Raw genomic sequence first — 20,285 nt, 5'->3', positions numbered from 1 at the left:
CTTTCTTTCTTTCTTTCTTTCTTTCTTTCTTTCTTTCTTTCTTTCTTCCTTCCTTCCTTCCTTCCTTTCTTTTTCTTTTGTTCAGGCCCTCTTGTACAAATTTACTAATATGGAAATGTTTCACATGATTGCACATGTATAACCTACATCTGATTACTTAATGTCTCAGGGAGAGATGTAGATAGAGATAGAATTTGGATATTAAAACTTTAAAGAAAACAGAAATGTTGAAAAATTGTTTTAATATGTAATTAGAGAAAAAATATATACATATGTCTTATGCAACTTTTTTCCTCTTACTCTCCAAGGAATGTGACTGACTTCCATTTGTGTGTTCTTCCTGCAAGTTGAATATGTCTGGGTTTGAATTTACAAAATAAAATCAGACTCCTTTGAGGAAATTTGAATCTTTCATCATGTGACAAATACAGCATCTTCTAGGAGACCTATAATTTTCACAATGTGAATGAAATTTTACCCCCAAGGAACCAACATGGTGTATGTGTGGGGAAGTGAGGGTAGAAGACTGATTTCTTCCTTCTAATGGTGACTGACTTCTTGAGACTCATTTCATTCTCCAAGGTTAGGGTGGGAATGGTACAGGAGTAACAACTGTCCTTGGATTCCACCTCAAGGTCTTGTTTTCATGTCATCCCTCTCTAAAGCCCAACCTTGCTCTTCAAACCCAGTGGAAGAGAAGGCTAAAAGGCTCTTGGTGGTAGCAAGGAGGGAGACAAGTCACCTCCTCTTAGTATGACAACACCCATAATAGGGTGGGTGTAGGGCTATCCTCTACATCACTGTTGCATTCCTCTTGAGCCCAGATTAATTTGATACAGGTATGATTTTAGCTGATTTCAGGCATATTTTCACCCACTTCCATTCATCCCCCAATATTATCTTTTATCACAGGTTCAGCATATGCAATTTGGCCTTTTACATTTCTGCTTGCTTGAGGAAATTTAGGTGGCTTTTCCTTCAAAGGAAAGTGCTGCTTTACCCTTTCCAACAGTTTGACATTTGAAGTGTTGAATTTCCTCTGAAGAAACAAACATCACAGGGAAATAGCTTATGGACATTTCCATTACTTCTTAGTTTTATGTTGGTTTCTGAACCTTTAGCAATCAGAAGTAGAAGGAAGGAATGTTTATGGCCCTCAGGAACCACTTAGATTTCTCAGATTGTATTCTGGCTATACGGAATATACCCTTCTCCAAGAGGGTTTCATGTTCTGCCAGACTCCATGACCTACCACATTTTCTAAAATTCATACTTCATGGTTTCTCCATCTGAAGCAAAACTTAAAATGAAATTTTTCTAGCTAAAAATAAAGATGAAGTGTCCTCTTACATCCCATAGTAAGCTTTAAATAAGAAAGGATGTCCGTTCTCCCTTCCATTTGTGAACTACTCAAAAATAAAGTTGGTTTGAAAATAAACCTAGTAAACTTCTTGGCTTGATTTTGCCTTTTGAGACAGCCAGTTCAAAAAAATCCATCACCAGTGTATTTATACTATAAAATTTGACTTTCTTGTCTGTTCCTTAAAAGCAGTAGACTGGGATTTTGGTCAAGGCATTAGAGTCATTATGACAACAATAACAACAGCAGCAACATTTATGTTGTAATTTAAGGTTTCAAAGAATTTTACATATATTATCTGATTTGCTGTTTACAACAATCATATGAGGTAGGGTCTTTTACACTATTCATTTTACAGAGGAAGAAACTGAAACTAAAGGTTATGTGCCTTGTTCAAGGTCACTTAACTAGTCCATGTCTGAAGAAAGATTTTAATTTAGGTCTCCTTGACTTCCAGTCTGGCACTCTCACTGTACCACTTACCAAGTAAGTTATCTCCTAACAAACCCCTTCACCAATCATAAAATACCACTAAAATTCTTTTCCATCCCACCCCAAAAATAAAATAGCAAAAAGTAAGTTTGAGAAATGGCCTAGAGGGGGAGAAAGAAAATAACTTTATTTACTGCATGGGGAACTATGTGGCCTGGTTCCCTTGGGGTCTTGAAGTAGGATTTAACCTAGATCAAGGAAGGTGGCCTCCACTTTGGCACCTCCAACCCTGATCTTCTAGTATTCATCTGAGATAGCTGTTGATAACAAGACATGCCACCACCATGGACACCCTCTACCCTTTCATTCTCACTTTGCCCAGCCTTCCTGACTACTCACAGGGCATGGATAAGGGGGAAGTCAACAACTTTATTCATTCTGATAAGATGTAGGATTGCTTGGCCTTATCATCTGTTCTGTCCTTACTCTCTCCAGTCCCCTGGCGTTGTCATCTGACTTATTTATATAACATAAGAAACCCTGAACCTTGTCATCTGTCCCATGAATGCATTAAGGACTTCTGGGTCTTTCCCTCTGCCATAAAAATAAATTTTATTTCTCCCTCAATTACAGTATTATTTCCTTGAGAGTATGAATTGTCTTTGTGTATTTAAGAAAGACAGTTCCTACTTTCAAGGAGCTCATACTCTAATTGAGGGATAAATAAAGTTTATTTGTATGGAAGATGGAAAGACTCAGAATAGATAGATAGATTGATAGATAGATAATAGATAGATTGATAAAATACATATATAATCCTTAGTATGTAACATGGCAAGTAATTAAGTGCTTAATAAATGCATTTTCACTTATATATTCATCTTCCAACAAGATTTAGTTGAAGATATGAGTTCTGAGGCACTTTCCCATCATATTCCATCTCTTACCCTAATATAATCTACTCTAGATAATTCCAAACATTATACCTCATAATCTCACATCAATCCTAAATCATATTCAGTGCCCTCCCTCCATCCCCTCCCTTATCAGCCAGGATACCAAATCCCCAACTAGGCCCCAAGAACTGCTTTCAACTACTTCAGAGAAGCCAGTCCTCTGCTCTCATCTGTACTTGCTTATCGAAGCCCAGAAGACTCCCTACCTAATTTGCCTCCTTTAGGCACAGGCTACAAGAATGCTCCTCACTCATTCTCTACTCAACAAAATCAGACACAAGCCAAGATTTGAAAGCTGTAGGTGCTCCACACTCTATAACTTAGAGCATCACTCCCTCCCTCCAGGCCAGAACTCAAAGCTGGATCATCCCTAAAGCCCAACCCTGCCCTGGAAAAGGCAGGAACTAAATACTAAAACCTAACTAAAGGTTAGCACAATTCTATAGAGAGAATTTCTCAAATCCCAACTTGATTTCTTTTATACCTTGGAAAAATCACATCTTGTAATCTAATGAAGAGAGAAAATAGTCTTTCCTACATGTTCCTTAAGACTTGGTAAAAATTTAAAAAATTCAAGCTCTTTTCTTGGTTTTCCTAAAGCATCTGATGTCTATATTTTCTCCAAAATACCTTGAGTTGTAGTCTTTCATCTATCTTTAAAATGTGAACAATAGGAGCTATCTTGTTAATTTGCATAAATTGAGCAAGTCAGTTCAGAGACTTGTGGAAATCTGGGCCAAAGTATGTAAGTTAATATATAACTGAAGATAAACTAAGGTTCCTTTTTTATTTCAAACTGGATCTATGATTTCCTTAAGCTAGAGATTTCTGACTGACGACGTCCTGAATTCCAATGCAGATTGGCACCTACTAAACAGCCTAGTTTTACTGAGTTACCTGAAGCATGCAGAAGTTAAGTGACTTTCCTAAACCTGTGCATGGCCCAGATAAGCCAAAGGTAGCAGACTTCTTGACTCTAAATCAAGATATCTATTCACTATCCAATTTTATGCTACATTCCTCTTATTACTCATTCCTCATTATTTTTGCCTATATCTCTGCAAAGCCAAGCACAAGCAGCTTTCCAGAGAACTGCTGCTGTGAGCAGCTTTAAGGTTCTGATCACATAGTATAGTGAACTCTCTATTTATTCAGTAATAAACTAAGACAAAACATTCACAGAAACCAAAATAAAGCATTCACAATATTATAAAATAACAACTTATCACTAAAGTGGCCACACAGTTTTAAGTAAAAGACATCATTCAGTAAGTCCTTAACTCTGTCATCCTTAAGGAGCAAGCCTCCTTTAGGGACACAAAGTACAAAGGTCAAAATTCTCCACCCCTAGGTCACATTGTATTAATCTCTCATTCAAAAAAATCTTTTTCTTCTTGATTAAAGATTAGTTTCCAATCATCCTTAACTCAATCATCCTTAAGAGGTACAAAATATAGAGTACAAAATTCTCCCACCCCTAGGCCACATTAAATCATAATCTTCTCAGTCAGCATTAAGTGCCCAAGTGTAAGGCCGGTGAGGTCCGGAGCTAACAGGAGTGCACGTGGTCGCCTGGGGAGGGCATGTGAGGGGCCAAAGGTCACATGAGCGCTGCTAAGGATGCACCATGGGATGGGACGCTGGCGTCCCGTCACGGGGTCTCCAAAAGTGCTGAATTGGCATCACGGGGTGAGGCCCTAGTGTTTCATCACGGGATGACCACATAGTTGGCTTTCCTCCTCTTCTGGGTGGCGCACGATTGGCTCACTGTGGCCCGGATGAGTGAAGGGGAGGAGCGGCTGGCAAGATAAGATAAGGGACGACAGGGGGAGAGGCAGAGAGAGAGAGTCGGGAGTAGCTTGGGATGGAAGATGTAACCTCTAGTCCTTAATAAAGAAAAGTGTACCTTTCTTGGAATCTGTGATAGCTGGAGCCGGAGACGTCCGAAGCCTGTTGAGGTGAGTATACCTACCCACACAACATAGCAGAATGCTACACCCAAGGAGAGGTCTTTTCATCTTGAGTTGAGGCTGGCTCCCAAATTCCATGGTTCCTCTTGCATGGTCCCAACCTTTGCCTGAATTTACCCAACGGTCACTTGGATTCAAAGGTAGGCAGCTCTTAGCTCCTTATCCAGTTCCCATTCCATATTGAAGCTCACAAAGCTTAACAGAGCCAAAACAATATTCATGCACATTGCCAGCACCATCATCAATTCACTATCTGCCTGTGAAATCAACACAGACACATATACAAGGTCTGAGAACTCAACAGAAATGATCAGCACAGTCCCATGATCTCCAAAACACTCCTCTCATGTATTCTGCAAATATACAACAAGAAAATCCTCTTTCAGGGCTTCCAGCAGGGTCACAGGGCTTCTGTAGAAAGTATCACAAATAAACATCAATACAGAGTTGGGTGCTTGGCTACCACAAAGTCCCCTTTCTCAATTCTGTTCTTTTCCAGCTTGGAACTCTCTTTATATATGATCATTAGCTCCTCCCACTGTGGGTTTCACAAGTTCTGTTTCTTTACAAAGACTGGATATAATCAAGGACAAGGGTCAAAAGAAACTGAAACTGAAACAAGGTGCTAAATAATTAAATAGCTGAAACAAGGCACTAAGTATTCCTTTGCCTGCCATTACAGTATCTTATATAAGAACACCCCACACTATCCTGCCAAGGGTTTCCACCTTTTCCTCCTTACTGTCCCTCCTCTCCTAGGTGACTCATTCTTCAGAAAATTCAATTTATTCTAACTCAACTTTTCTTATCTTGGTTTCAAATAATACAAATCAATCAATCAATAAGCCTTTTATTGAGTATCTACTATGGTCCTGGCATTGTAGGGGAAGCTAGATGGCATAGTGGATAGAGTACCATGCCTAGAATCAGGAAGACATCCTCATGAGCTCAAATCTGGCCTCAGACACTTACTAGCTCTGTGATCCAGGGCAAGTCACTTAATTTTATTTGCCTCAGTTTCCTCATCTATAATATAAGCTGGAGAAGGACCAAGTTATTTGAGTATCATTGCCAAGAAAATCTCAAATGGAGTCAGGAAGAACTGGACATGACTGAATAACAACAACAAATGTGCCAAGTATTGAGCTAAGCAGGGAACATAAAAAAGACAAAATACAGTCCTTGCCCTTAAGGAGCTTATAATCTAATGAGGGAGAAAACATGTAAGCAAATATATACAAAGCAAACTATATACAAGATAAATAGGAAGTGATTAGCAGAAGGGTGGCACCAGAACTAAGAAGGGCTGGGGAAGCCTTCCTGTAGAAGGTGGGATTTTAGTTGGAATTAAAAGAAGCTAGGGATGTCAGAAGGTGAAGGAAGAAGAGCATTCCAGGAATGAGGGATAGTCTGATAGAATTCCTGGAGCCAGGAGATGGAGAGCCTTGTTAGTAGAATATCCGAGAGTCTGGTGTCACTGGATCAAAGAGGACATATGCGGGAGTATTTCTAGCCCTTTTGTGGAGGGAGGGAGGGAGATTCAACTTAAAAAACATTATTTACTTATATAAAATAGAAATTAAATAATTAGTATAAACCATGATTTCTCCCCTATTCAGTTTTTCCATAGCCAATCCAGAACTACCAAAAGAAAGTGGATTTTAAAAAAATATTTTTACTAGTAAAACCTAGACTAATGGAAACACTTTGGGAGGGGGAGGGATTCATGTTAACTTTATTTGGTGGTTAAATGAGGCTGAATTTAAAAAAAACACACCTTTTTAAATTTGTTTGTTTCAATCCTAGTTAGGTTGGAGTAGTTGCCTCTTTTGTTTTTTACCTTAGTGCAGAGTGCTAAATATATCTATATAATCAATGATTCAGGATATTTCAGGACCTTTAGGTTATAATTCTGAATAAAAATGATCATTTTGCTGTAGGTAGAGAAAATGTAGGAGATTAGACTGAATCTAGACCAGGGGTTGTTAACCTGGAGCCCATGGACTTCCAAGTGTTCTTGGATAGATTTTAATGGGTCCTGAACTTGGATGAAAAGAAAATTCCAACTTTATTTTCACTAACCTTTGGCTTTCTTTGTAATCTTAAGTGTTTTATTTAATAAATTTAAAATCATTATTCTCAGAAGCAGTTCACAGTTTTCGCTAGATTGCCAAAAGTGTTGTTGTCATTGTTCAGTCTTTTTGACTCTTCGTGGCCCCATTTGGGTTTTTCTTGGCAAAGATGCTAGAGTGGTTTGCTGTTTCCTTCTCCTGTTCATTGTACAGATGAGGGCACAGTGACAAATCAGGTTAAATGACTTGCCCAGCATCACACAGCTAATAAGTGTCTGAAGACAGATTTTAACTCTGGAAAATGAGTCTTCCTGACTCCATGCCCTATCCACTATGCCACCTAATTTGCCCCTTGCCAAAAGGACACGACACAAAAAAAGGTTAAGAAACTCTGATGAATACTGATTCCACTGTGTGTTTAGGATGTTGTTTAAAAAAAAAATCCTTGACTTGGTATTGTTTTATTAGGCTTTAATTCTTGTTCCTTAAAAGAAAGGGCAAATAGTCTGAATAATTGGCTATGGCCAATTAGGCTAATTAATCACATTTATATTTTCCTTCTCCCAAATGTCTGCATTTGTAGTTCATTACAGATAACAATGTCCCTATTAACTGCAGTTACATGTCAATAATGTCTATTTCTATAGTGAAATATTGAAATCATTAGTAACTTAAAGGCTCTTAAAACTAGGGTATAAATTATGTTACTCAGAAGTAGCATAACAAGTAAGACTGGTGAACCTAAAGAACTGTCTGTCTATCTATCTACACAACTATCTATGGAGGGAGGGAGGGAGGGAGAGACACAGAGAGAAAGAGAGACAGACAGACAGACAGAGACAGAGACAAAGACAGAGACAGAGAGAGACAGAGACAGAGAGAAACAGCTACCATAACATAAATGATTCAGTAAAAGAAAGTTAAAATTCTAAATAATGGAAACACCAACAAATATCCCATAGAATAGATGTGGAAACATATCATCCTCCTAGTCATAAACAGAGAGGTAGGAGACTACATAGAGAAAAAACGTATATATTGACACATTTTGTCAGTCTATTGGTAGTTATACTTGTCTTTATTTGTCATAAAGTGCATTTGGAAGTGGAAGGATTATGCATTTTTTTCCTCCAGAAATGACAATGATGTGAATATAAAGAATTATCAATGAAATCTTTTAAATGGGGCTAGTTACAAAAAAGTTGGTCATTTTTGCATTTATATTTTGGAAATATTGCTATCATATATGCTATCAAATTAAGACATATGAAGATTGGATAGTTATTTGATATTCTGATTGGATAGTTATCTGATATCCAAAAATATTTATAATCATTTTAAGGCAGGTAAAGGCATGAATTATTTCTTATTCTTTTTTTGGAGCCCCCTGCAGTGACTAGTAACTTTGCCACAGCTAATTTTGTTTTTATGTTGTTCTTAAAATAAGTATTAAATGAGTTTACATAGAGGGTCATCCACCAAAGTCACCTCTGAAGTTTTATTATGACATAGTGGTTACTATGAGTTTTTTAACTCTATGTCAGTGGATCAAAAGGTCTAATATATTCTACCAAAACAGAAAATCTTTGAAAATGGAGATAAGCATCATATTGACTCTCCCTAATGTCTGAGGACAAGTCTAGCAAAATAAAGAGATGTTCTTCAATGTGAGTCTGGCCACTAGAGTATGAGTTTTGGTAAATCATGGTGACTTTTAACATATGTAAAATAACATACAACCCTATTTATGTATGGCTCCCTTCACTTCTTGTGTGGTGGTAGCAGAAGACTGGAGAAGGAGGAAGAGGATACCAAGAATAACTTAGTTCTTAGAACATGTACAAAAATGTATTTAACTATTGGGATTCTTAATGTGACATTTCTAACAACCGAGTTGATATGCTCCTCAAAGTATGAAACCATATCCATATCAACTTTCTTGCTTTAAATAAAACCAGAACACATAAATAATTTGCAGCTAAATGGAAGTACGAACCACAGGTTCTCTTTGGGGACAAAAAAGAAGGAATTAACAGAGATAAATTCATCATGTGCCCAAAGCCCATAAGAAACGTTTCATAGATATTTGGTGATCTTGTTTTGCAGTGCTCATTATGAGAGCATAAGCAGAGACTACCATGAATATAAATGCAGTTTAAATGCCAACTTCTTTTTCAAAGGATGAAAAAGAGAAATTCTATGAATAATTTTATACTAAGTTCACATATATCATGACAATTCATGATTTTAATGTAATTGTGACCTTAGGAAAAAGTAGCAAAAAAAAAAAACAATTCACGAATAAATGAAAGAGAACAAAGCCTTGTAGGATACTTTGTTTTTTTTTTAATAAAATAATATCTTTTCAAATTAAAAATGTATTTTCTCCCCCTCCCATCTTCCACCTTAAAAAAACAAATAATTAATATACATAATCACGTAAAACAAATATCTACATTGGCCATGTTAAAAAATATATATCTCACTGTGCAACCTGTCTTATCACTTTTTTGTCAGGAAGTGGATAGAATGGTCCTTTAAAATCATGATTAGTCACTCCATTCATAAGAGTTCTTAATTCTTTCAAAGTTGTTTGTTTTGAAAGTGCTGTTGTTAATGTATAAATTGTTCCACCCATTTTTCTCCCTTCAAGGCAGTTAAGTTTTAACAACCTCAGTGAAAGAGAGTGAGGTAACTAGATGGTGCAGTGGATAGATTACTGGTCCTGCAGACAGGAATACCTGAGTTCAAATACAGCCTTAAACACTTACTATCTCATACTGTATGATCCATTTTACCTCTCTTTTCTTCAGTTTCCTCATCTACAAATGGAAATAATAAAAGCACCTATTTCTCATGATTGTGAGAATGAAATGAAATAATAATTGCAAAGCATTCAGCACATTGCCAGGCATATGTACTATGTGAATATTAGTATTAATCAGCAGTCAGGAGACTTGGCTACTAACTAGTCCCTGCTCTGATAAAACCATAGTAAATATGTATCTTCAAGCATAAAAGTCTCACACTGGCCATGTCAAAAGATGTATATACGTGTATATGTATGTGTGTACATGTGTGTGTATTTATAGGTATATACATAAATTTATATGTATGTATGCATGTAGTTATGTGCACATGCATGTTTGTGTGCACATGTATACATATATATCTCATCCCCCTGAAACCATCAACCTGCTTGTCAGAAGATGGATACAATGTTTTATCATTGGCTTGGTAGATTGCTTAGGCTTGGTCACTATGTTGATCAGAGTTCCTAAATACATAAGGAAAGCTTTCTTGATGTAAATGTGTAACAAAAGAAATGGACATTCACAGGTGATTTTTGATGGCAGAACATATCTGAATAATTATAAACTGTATGAGAGTTGAAAGAATCTGTAGTTTGCTATGTCAACTACCTAATGATTACCAAGAAAAAAAAAGATTCAATAAAATAAAGTTTAACTTTAAGGATTCTTCTTAAATGTAATTTATCTCACTCAAATACTCTCATCGAATATTCTTGAGGCCTTCCTTGTTTTCTCCTGACAGTATAGATATACCAGCGTAACACTCGAACTTTACACCTGTCATCCCTTGACATTCATCTTCCTGATTACTTCTTTTACTCCTACTTTCCCCTCCAGAGTTCCTCTTTCATTGTACATTGTAGGCTGTCTGTGCCAAACATGTAATCCTCCATTGCCATCTAGGTGATAGTCATTTTCCTCATTTTCACACAGATAAGTTAAAATCATGCAAGATTCTATAATTGATTTAAGTAACTTTTCAATTATTTGCTTATTATCAATATCAAGCAGAAATGAAACAAAAATACATGCTCTGAAGATATTTGCCATTGGCATGAAGTGGTTTCTGTGCAGAATTCCACTGGGAGAAAGATGGTATTTGTAGATGACATTTCACTAATGGTATGAAGTTATAGAATATCACAGGGCCTCATCAATAGGATTCATGGTCATTTAAAGTATCCAACAATGACTTTCATGAAAGAAATGGGTGAAAAGACATCATTGAAGGCATATTTGACTGTTCATCTATACAGAGGAAGGAATGATAACAGGTTGATAGCTCACAAGCTTCATTAGTATCCATAACCCACAAAAGAACCACAGAAAGTCCTCTAGAGAGTTAAGTAGATCCTTTGAGGGAGATTTTTGAGAGACAGAATAATGACCTTGACTGAAAGTCAGAAGGAACTGATTTCAGAAAGAGCTGGCTTCAAATCCCACCAGTTCTGGTATCCTGAAGAAGTAATTAACTTCTCTCAGTCATTGTTTCCTCATCTATAAAGTGGGATTATAATAGAATCTAACTCTTAGGCTTATTGAGAAGATAAGATAATAGGATATAAGTAAAGTATCTTGCAATCTTGAAAAGTTATATAAATATTATATTCTATCTATGAACAGACATGGAAAAGAATTATGTAGGATGGAAGGACTTTCTCATTGGGAGCTAACACACCAATTAGATCACAAATTCACTGAAGTAAATAAATTAATGGAAAGGGGGAAGGGAAGGAAATAAGTATTTATATAATGTTTACTATGTACCAGGTAGTATGCTAATAAATTTACTAATATTATCTTATTTGATCCTTACAATAGCCATGCAAGGGAGGTACTGTCATCCCCATTTTTCAATAGAGTAGATGGAGATAAACAGATAAGTGACTTGCTCAGGGTAAAAAAAAAAAAACTAGTAAGTGTAGGAGACAAGATTTGAATTCAGGACTTCTTGACTCCAAGCCTAGAACTCTCATCCAAAATTTTATTTGGTAACAAAGATAATAAATATCAATCAATTAACACACATATATTAAGTACTTATGTTCCAGGCAACATAGAAGTCCCAAGAATACAACAAAGACAAACATAGCTTTTACATTAGGAACTTCATTTCAAGGATCTCACATTAACACTACTTTGTTGAATTACAAAATTGAAATAAGAGAAAATAACATACAGTGAGCCTTTAAATTAGTATAGAAATATCAATAAAATTACATTTACAAAAACATTTTTATTGCTCCTGGATCATTCAGTTACACACATTTACACATAAACATTAACAAAGATGCTGACAAGGGGCGGCCAGGTAGCACAGCGAGTAAGAGCACCGGCTCCAGTGTTAAGAAGACCTGGAGATGTAATCCTGGGCTCAGACACTTAGCACCCACCCAGAAACACCTGGCCGTGTAACCTTGAGCAAGTTGCTTAACCCCAATTGCTTAGGAGCGGCCAGGTGGCTCAGCAAGTAAGAGCACTGGCTCCCATGTCGGGATGACCTGGATCAAATATGGGCTCAGATACTCAGCACCACACCCAGAAATAACTGACCGTGTAACCTTGAGCAAGTTACTTAACCCCAATTGCTTTAAAAAAACAACAACAACAACAACAAAGATGCTCACTACAGTTCTTTTCCACTGTTCTAACAAGGTGTGAATGGGCAATCTCTTCCAGTAGAGTTTTAGACTCTGTCAAGTCAAAACAAATTAGAAATGTTTCTAAAGTATAGACCTGGTGACAGATTCATTCACTAGCATCAGCCTTATTAGTGTCAGAGAAGTTCATCACCAAAGATTACTATTATTTTTTGACCACAGAAACTCATAAAATTGTATTCTAATGCATGGAGGTGTGATGATTAACTATGGATGTCATACCACACCTCCCCTTTCTCTGGGCACTCCTAAAGAAGTCTGAACATGGTATTTCACCTTCCACAAATTCAATAAACTCCAGTGGCTTCCCTATCACTTCCAAGATAAAATATAAAATCCTGTATTTAGTGTTCGAAATTTTTCATAATATGCCCCACCCCCATACATTTCTAGGCTTATTATACCTGTTCTTCACATATTCTGCTAGTGACACTGATCTCTTTGATGTTTCTCAAACAAGACCCTCCATCTCCTGACTCAGAACTTTTACTTACTGTTCCCCATCCTTGAAATACTCTCCTTCCTCACCTCCATCTCCTCAATTCCCTAGCTTCCTTCAGGTCACTGTTAAAATTTTATCTTCTACAGGACATCTTTCCCAATTTCTTTTAATCTAGTGTTTTGCCTTGTTTATTATTTCCAAATAGTCTGTATATAGTTTGTCCATGGTTCTTTATATGATATGTCAGTCATTAGACCGTGAGCTCCTTGAGAGCAGAGACTTTTGACACTTTGTAATCCCTGCACAGAGTAGGTGCTTAGTAAATTCTTCCTCACTCACTGACATAGGTATAACCATGAAATACTGAATTGTAGCCATAAATGCAAATATGTTAAGATTATGGGCAACAATGGATTGTAAAATAATCTAAACCCTGTGACCCAGTAAAATCACTACTAGGTCTGTATCCCAAAGAGTTTAAAAAATGGAAAATGACCTAGTGTACAAAAATTTGTAGTAGATATTTTTTGTAGTGGCAAAGAATTAGAAATTTAGGGGATACCCATTAATTAGGGAAGGACTGAACAAGTTTTGGTCTATGGTTGTTATGGATTACTACTGCACTATTAGAAATGACAAGCAGAATGGTTTCAGAAAAACCTTGGAAAATGTATATAAACTAATGCAAAATGCAGTGAGTAGAACCAGGAGAACACCGTACATATTAACAGCAATATTGTAAGAATGATCAGCTATGAAAGACTTAGTTATTGTGATTAAGACAGTGATTGAAGACAGTTCCAAAGGACCCATGATGAAAAGTTCTATCCATCTCCAGAGAGTGAACTGAAGAATTCTGCATACAAATTTAAGCAACCTTTTTTAAAACTTTAAAAAAAAATTTCATGGGTTTTTATCTGTGTTATTTTGCAGCATTTCTAATATGGTAATATATTTTGCATGACCTTACATGTATAATTGATATCAAATTATCAAGGGGGAAGAGGTGGGAGGGGAGGAAGAGGGTTTGGAACATTTTTAATTGAATGTTAATTTTTTACACTTAATTGGAAAATATTCAGAGAAATAAATAAAAATATATTTTAAAAATTATTTTAGACAAAACACAAAATACTACAAGATTTAATTAACTTGAACTATACGCATTACCAAACACAGTCTTTATTTAAAATATAGTTATTGCCTTTGGAATTGATTGAAAATTTCAAAAAATCAATGGAACACACATTTTATTTCAATACCTACTATGTACCAGGCATTAGTACTATAAAAAAAAAAAAAGATATTACCTTTCCTTGAGGACCTTACATTCTTTTGGCATTAAACAAGGCAAATAATTGGATATGAAACATATAATCCCTTCTAAATACACTTTTATATAAAATATTCACATTAATGCTTTTTTAAGGCAGAAAGGTAGCATAGCAGATATAGTGCTTGACCTGGACTCAAGAAGAATTGAGTTCAAATCTGGCCTCAGACATTTACTATGAGCTCCTGGACAAGTCAGTTAATTTTATGCCTCATTTTCCTCAACTGCAAAAAATGAGAATAATAATAATACCTCCCAGGATTGCTGTGAGCATCAAATGAGATAAGATTTCTAAAGTACTTAGTATAGTGTCTGGCACAAAGTAGGAACTTAATAAATGTTTATTTCCCTTTCTCTTTTCATGGAGGCTTAAAGATTTTAGCCATCAGCAAAATTTGAAGAGTTCTGGGAAATTTGTCCACATTAAGATATTATGAGTTAACTGTGTATAGGGAAAGATTCAAACTTAATCCGAGTGTCTGGCAAAAAGCAGGTACCCAATAAATTCATGTTGATTGATTGAACCCAAAGAAAAGAACATTTGATGATGGAATTTTCAAATTTGTGGTTCTGGGAAATATTTGGTTAGAAGGAAAAGTTTTGCCTCTCAAATCTCTATCACAAACATTGGCACCATTGGAAAATTCAGTAATAGAAATCGTCATGGTTTTATCAATGGAAATGACATTAAAGAAAATGAATCACCATTTGCTTTGCTACACACTAAGGACCATTGGGTTTTTCTATCTGATTTACAGCTAATGCTTCTTTTTTGTGTGGTTTTCCCCATTAGGATGAAAGTTCCTTGAAAGTACAATCTGGCTTCCTTTTCTTGTATCCTTAATGTTTTGAACATAGTATATATTTGATAAATATTATTTTTCATTCATTCACTCATTTATTTGCCCTTCTCCATGTTTAAATTTGAATCAGAATAAATGACGCCACTAACCCTATGGAGAAAAAAAATGTTTTATGTAAGCCAAGACTATTTTTAGTAAAATGACCTGAAAGCAACAATATAGGAAGGCATGAGCATCTAAATACTAGACAAGATGAGAAAGAAATTAAAAGAAAAAATGCAGAATAATTTAAAAAACAGAGCTAATTATAAAGGTAATAGCTCAACTAAATAATAACACAGCTGTAAATATTTAAGAATAGACCATGCAATAAGCACCTTTTTTAGGTTTGCTTGAGTTTTAATAATCAGGGCAAAATAAGCAAGGACAGAACCCCAAGATTTTGATCTGCCAAGCTTTGGCCTCTGCTCCCTGCCAAAAGAAATGGTGTTAGCTTTTTCACTTGAGTCACTAATATGTGAAAAGTATTCCAAATCCTGAAAGATATGAGCTATATAAGGAATAATCCTGACTTGGAAGAATGGTAGACAAGATGACCCAAATGCTATTTTCAGAGTTGAGCATCTCTGGATATGTGTGTTAGGAGGCAAAGGAAATGGTGAAACACATCATGGGAATTATATGTTACCCATGATGTAAAAGAAACCAAAAAGTTGGGCCCAGTTGCCTGGGGATTGGATGAGTTAGTATAATAGTGCCAAGGCATCTCTACTGCCAGTGAAGGTAGCCATTACATTCTGGAGAAGGCCCAGAGGACAGCCTACTCTAAGCAAGTAACTAAGAAACAAAAAGCTTTTTGAAAGCTATTATGGTCTCCAGATTTTCTTGGAAGAAAATCTACCAGTGTTTAAAGCAGCTCACCTATGTCTGGCCTAGCCATGAATTGGTCATTTTATGACATGAAGTAAACTGAAATTATGTGAATTGTCTAAGCTTCTATTTAGAGGTCTATAACTCAAATGAAAGAAATTGAGCTAGGGAAAGATCCTCAGTTGCTAACATAACCACAACTATCAATGAGGATCTGAATCTGTAAATGAAGAAATTATTGATATAATCATTGTTCTGTCTACAAGAAAAAGGAACAATGTTGGGTCTTCCACTACCACCTGTGTATGGGGCAGGGTGACAACCCAATAGAGACTAGGCTGACCCTTTAGAGATATGTGCTGTTCTGTACCAAAGGATGAAAAGGTAGTTAAAGGTTAAAAAATAGCTCATTGTTCATAAATTATATTTAAGTGCCTGACTCAAATATTTGTGCATGTGAAAATATGGGTATAGAGTGATGTGCGGACTATGTCTAGGAAAGTGTATTGGTAGGTTGGCTATTTTTAAAGTCTGTTGTTGATTTGGAGGTTAGGGTTGTTTTCATGCATTTTACATGTATGAGATAATATTGTCTTTATTTCTATTTATAAACCTATGTATGTCTTGTTCAAATGTGTTTTAAATAGTTCATAAGGGATAAAAATAATGACCCATTTAAAATTTAAAAGCAGGGCTGCTGTAGAAGGTCAGATCATGAGAAGTCAGACATGACTGAAAAATAACTCAACAACAACTCACAGTTATAAAATGGCAAAGCTTTGTAAAAAAAATTCATTCAATAGAGATCAGAGATTGGTTATTCATCATGAAGGAGAATAGCAGTGATTTGACCATGGTTGCCAGGAAAATCTTTTTTGGATTGGAAAGAGACCATTACAAGTTTTACTTGCAGACTCCTGACTTGTGGGTAAGAGATGTGGAAAGCTTGCTTCTTCCAGCTTAAATTAAGCCATATGAAGTATCAAGTTTATGTTCTCCAAGGAAGGACTGGATAGATCAAAAGAATACTTGGAAAGAAACTGTCATACTAAGAGTCACTTAATGTCTTCTTCCTAATAAATTATAACCAATTTGTTGATATCTAGGGTAGAACCACATGTAAAGGACTCAGAATAAAGCAACGGATTTCTGAAGTGCTGAATAAATACCTGATAACTGTCAACTTCATATTTTACAAATCCTTCTGACCTAAGAAAAGACTAAGGACAAAATGAAAATTGTTTCCTGTTAAGTTCTGGTGGGAAAATTTAATTAGATTAAATAGTCATTAAAAATAGTTAAACTTTCATCAATAAAGTTCCACATTGTTCCTAATTATTTGCATTTATTTAAGTCTTGTTCTAAATTTTATATTATTTCCTTAGACATAACAACTAAGCTAAACATTTATACTAACATTTATACTGATTAGTCTAGTAAAAGTTTATATATTTCAATATGAAAGCATAAACAATTATCTACCTACCGTCATTTCAGGAGCCATATACTTGAGGAAATCCTAAACAACAGATTCACTCAATCCAAAAGCAAGTAACTGTTTTCATTTAGCCAGTTATTTTACTTTCAGTCATAGCATCTAGGTGGTAAAGGGTTTGTTAAATGATAGTCTTAAAAACCTAAACCTATGTAGTCATGACAAATTTTACATGTATGCAAATATGATGAAAGACATGTGTGTGCCTGAAGGGTATTATGTGTGTCTACATAGTTTAGAATGTCTGTTGGAATGTGTGTCACATTAGAGAGGAGAACAGTGGAGGAGAAGGGAAAGAAAGGGAGAGGAGGGAAACAAACTGTGCAAAAATACATGATACATGCAGAGAAGGTGCTAGGTAACCTTAGAAGGAAGAGCATTACAGCTGGGAAAATCAGGAAGGCTTCTTGCAGAAGGCAGCATTTGAGGTACATCTAAAAGAAATTCAGGAATTCTGAAAGGGAGAGGTGAAGAGAAAGAGAATTCCAGGCATGAAAGACACCCAATGCAAAGGCATAAAGAAGCGAAGTGGCATGTAATCTGTGAAGAACAGCTGAATTATAGAGTGTGTCAGGAGGAATAATGTTCAAGGAGCCCAGAAGGATAAGAAGAAGCCAGCATCTGAAGAGCTTTAAAAGCAAGTTCTGCTTCTAAACTTAAACTCCTTATGCTTTGTACACTTCAGTTTTTCCTTTTTTTATTTGCACTCTGAATGTTAAGAAATAAGTCAGACCCTCCTGTGACAGAACTGGGCTAGAAATTTATGGACTATCTCAATGAAAGCCCTTTAGACAGTGATATTTTTTTTCCACAACTGGGTAGTATTTCTGTAAAAAATATTCAATATTTATTTTGAGGGTTGTTCAGCTAATGTCACTATTCTTTTATTTCATACACATGATGCTCCTGTTCCAAAAGAGTTGAATCATACACTTTTAAGGGGGCAAGACTTTCCGTAGAATGTAATAAGACAGCAGGCCTGCATAAAAGGCTCCACTAAGGCTCACTTGTGGAGTTCCACTGAGAATAAATTAGATTAGACATGGCCTCCAGGAACACAGTCAGGGTCAAATTTCTCTCTTTGACTTGGAAAAGAAAAAAAAAGCCTCTGGATAGAATGAGTGGACTGTAAGAATCCTGAATTTCAACAGTTTTTTGTTGAATACTTTGTAACTGCATGGAAACTCAAACAGGTTTGATAGAATCCGAGGCTTAATCTCATTTCTCATTTGGTTCAATAGGTGTAAAACAACCCTTTCCTGGCAGCCTTATCACTTTTTTATTTTTGCTTTTTGGAGGGGGGAAGGAAGGGCAATTGGGGTTAAGTGACTTGCCCAAGGTCACATGTTAAGTGTTAAGTGTCTGAGGCAGGATTTGAACTCAGGTCCTCCTGACTCCAGGGCTGGTGCTCTATTCACGGCACCACCTAGTCGCTCCAGCCTTATCACTTTAAAAGAATTGTATCTAGAAGGTATTTCTATATAAGAACCAATATTTCTCTTTGCTTATCTCATGTGTCCTGCCTTATGCTAATCACTGGATATATAAATAAAAGTATGTTAGATATTCTCTTCCCTGAAAAAGTGGGGAAAAACTATACATAAAGGAGTTCTCAAAAAAGGAGTGACATTATTCCTAGGAATATTTAGAAAGTATTTGTTAATGCCTGGAAACAAACAAGATAAGGCCCAAACTCACCTGCCAAAATCCAGGGCAGAGTTCTAGGGGCAGAGTCCAATTTTCCTGTAGGAAGAAAGTGGAGATGATGATGTACTGATTAAAGATAGCATGGCTGGAGATGTCTAGGATGTGACTGATAGTTAAGATTGTCCTGTATGCATAAACTAATCTTTGCACAGACTCTGTCCTGGGTCTTCTAGGCTATATGCTAACCCATCATCTCTTTACTCACTACACTCTTTCCCTTAGTGATCTCATCAGTATCTATTGGCTTGAACTCCAGTTCTGTATTAACTTAGTTATTGTTTAGTTGTTTTCAGTCCACATGACCCCATTTGGGCTTTTCTAGACAGATATTAGAGTGGTTTCCCATCTCCTTCTCCAGTCCATTTTACAGATGAGAACTGGGGCAAACAAGGTTAAGTGATTTGTCCAGGCTCACACAGCTAGGAAGTGTCTGAGTCCAGATTTGACTCAGGAAGAAAAGTCTTCTTGACTTCAGGCCCAGTACTCTATCTACTGTGCCACCTCACTGCCTAATATTACTAACTGCTTACAGTGCTTTTCCACTCATTTATCCTGCAGGCATTTCAAATCTTACATATTAAAACACCTCATTATGTTTCTCTTAAAACCTACCTTATCCAGGATATCACTATCCCCCCAAATCATCCAGGTTTTAACCCTAAGAATCCTCCCTGACATCTCTTGTTATCAAACTTTGCCAATTATATGTTCATAGATGCAGAGCCAAGATGGCAGCATAGAAACAGAAAAACTCCATGAGCTCCCCCCATAACCACCTCAAATACCTATAAAATATGGATCCAAACAAATTTTAGAGCTACATAATGCACAAAGTGACAGAGAGAAACAATTCTCCACTGAAGGCAGCCCAGCAGGCAGACAGGAAGGGCCCATAGCAACACTCTGGAACCCAAGCCCAGACCTGTGTAAGCCCCTGGTTTTAGCCCTAGGGTGACCCTTATCAGCAGTGGCTGAAGCAGACTTCTGGAGAGTGGATCACTAGCAGCTGTGGCAATTTCCAGAATTATCAATCAACCCATAAATGCCAAAGACAAAGTGAGAGGTCAGTGTGGAACTCTGTTGGAATTGGGGGGATGGAGTACAGTCTGGCTTATTCCCTCAGGACAAGAACAAACAGGAGGCACTGTGGCATGGCTGCCTCAGAGCTCCTGGCCTGCAGATTGAAGGGGGATCAAGTAATCTTTCAGAGGGTAATCGCTCTTGATTTAACCTGCTTGGATCTGGATCACTGTCTTGGGTGGAGGTCCTGAGGTGTGTAAGCAGTGAGCCAGAGCTTGTGGTGTCTATAGAGAGGGAACCCACCTAATAGGTCTGCCAGATGCAAAAACAAAAAACAGCGATTTGGGACAAA

The 20,285-nt window shown here is 36.6% G+C and overlaps 1 long non-coding RNA gene across 2 annotated transcripts in view; it reads right to left on the bottom strand.

Annotated features, from left to right (window-relative positions):
• Nucleotides 1-20,285, bottom strand: part of LOC138145370 (uncharacterized) — a 216,375-nt gene that overhangs the window by 62,588 nt on the left and 133,502 nt on the right. For both annotated transcript variants that reach the window (XR_011164202.1, XR_011164204.1), the window contains one exon: nucleotides 18,905-18,949. This is a non-coding gene — a long non-coding RNA (uncharacterized lncRNA). The remainder of the gene's footprint in view (nucleotides 1-18,904; nucleotides 18,950-20,285) is intronic.

Source organism: Petaurus breviceps, unplaced genomic scaffold (genome assembly GCF_028583685.1).
Source record: "Petaurus breviceps papuanus isolate PSGF00001 unplaced genomic scaffold, PetGlider_PUasm1.0 90734, whole genome shotgun sequence".
Taxonomy (NCBI): domain Eukaryota; kingdom Metazoa; phylum Chordata; class Mammalia; order Diprotodontia; family Petauridae; genus Petaurus; species Petaurus breviceps.
Note: the sequence above shows the minus strand (reverse complement) of the source record. Positions and strands in the feature narration are given on the sequence as shown.